This window comes from Suncus etruscus, chromosome 6, assembly GCF_024139225.1.
Source record: "Suncus etruscus isolate mSunEtr1 chromosome 6, mSunEtr1.pri.cur, whole genome shotgun sequence".
In the NCBI taxonomy this organism is placed as follows: Eukaryota; Metazoa; Chordata; class Mammalia; order Eulipotyphla; family Soricidae; genus Suncus; species Suncus etruscus.
In genome coordinates, this window is record NC_064853.1 from 99,054,549 (window position 1) to 99,056,102 (window position 1,554).

Here is a 1,554-nt window from a genome sequence, read left to right on the forward strand (position 1 = left end):
TCTCTCTCTCTCTCTCTCTCTCTCTCTCCCCCCTTCTCTCTTTCCCCCTCTCTCCCTCCCTCCCTTTCTCCCCTCTCCTGGGAGTCATGCAGCCCCCTCCCCCCGTGAAGCACAGGAAGAGTGCAGAGATGAGACTATTTCCTTTAGAAAGGGGATTAGAGCGGGCAGTGATGCCTGAGCTGTAGGATCATTCTGGCTCCCTCTCCTGCTGCCCTCCGGGTCTCTAGCTCTCCCTTGCTGAGACTGTGTGTGCTGCCTGTTTGCAAACTGTACGAAATCTCCTTGGCAGCCACCGCAATTAGTCATAATGTCACGCCTGAACTCCCAGGGGCAGCAGAAGGAGGCTCTCTGGGAACCAGGGTCCACTGGTAAATGATTGCCTGGCAGCAACCTTGGCATCGAGGGAGGGCCTGTCCTGCCCCCTTACGGGGCTCCCTGGGACTATAGAGGCAGGGGAGAGCTGTATCTTGCTGTCATTTCATATGAAATGAATGGCTCTTGTGGAAACCCAGTTGGTGAGTTAATGTTGTAGGACTTAACTTAGACAGGTTGGGGAGGGTGTGGTTTTAGCATTGAATTGCTAGATTGGCCTCAATGAGGTGGTTACTCTTCCATGGTGTCCAGTGGAATTTTTCTCCAGGCTGTGGGATTGCCTCTATTAAAGGGGTCTCAAACTCGCGGCCTGTGGGCCGCAAACAGCCCTCCGTACAACATTTTGTGGCCCTGCCCTAGAGGAATCTTTTTTTGTTTTGTTTTGTTTTAGTTGTTTGGGTCACACACTCCAATGTTCGAGGCTTACACCTGACTTTGCACTCAAGGATCACCCCGACTTTGCCTCCTGCGGCCTGCAGGTAAATTGAGTTTGAGTCCCCTGCAAGAGAAACCATCTAACTATAAAATACATTTGGAATGTGACTATTAATAGCCTTCTTTTTGTTACTGCTATTAACGGGATTGGTGCATTTCCTAAGATTCTATTACATAGTCTCAGGCTGATTAATTATACAACTTCAGCTTTCTTGATGGTGGCCTGTGATTTTGTGTTTCTCATCTCAGATGTGGGAAGAGCAGACTACTGATAATGCAGTCAGGGAAAAGCAGGGTGCTCCTGCCCCCTTGGGGAGTGGTTTCTAGGTAATTGCTTCTCTCTCATTTGCCTTTGTCTTCTGTCTTACTTAGGAGCGAGTGGTAGATTTGAGTTGTGCTCAGACAAGCCCTGTTAGTTTCTGGCACAACTTACACTCACCAGCACCGAATTTGTGATTTGCTAAAAACTCTTTCAGGCCTAGTGGTTTGGGCAAGAAGTTTCAGATACAACATTTCCATAAGGGTGAGAATTTTTTTTTATTTATTTATTTATTTATTTTTTGGTTTTTTTTTTTTTTTTTTTTTTTTTGGTTTTTGGGCCACACCCGGCGTTGCTCAGGGGTTACTCCTGGCTGTCTGCTCAGAAATAGCTCCTGGCAGGCACGGGGGACCATATGGGACACCGGGATTCGAACCAACCACCTTTGGTCCTGGATGGGCTGCTTGCAAGGCGAACACCGCTGTGCT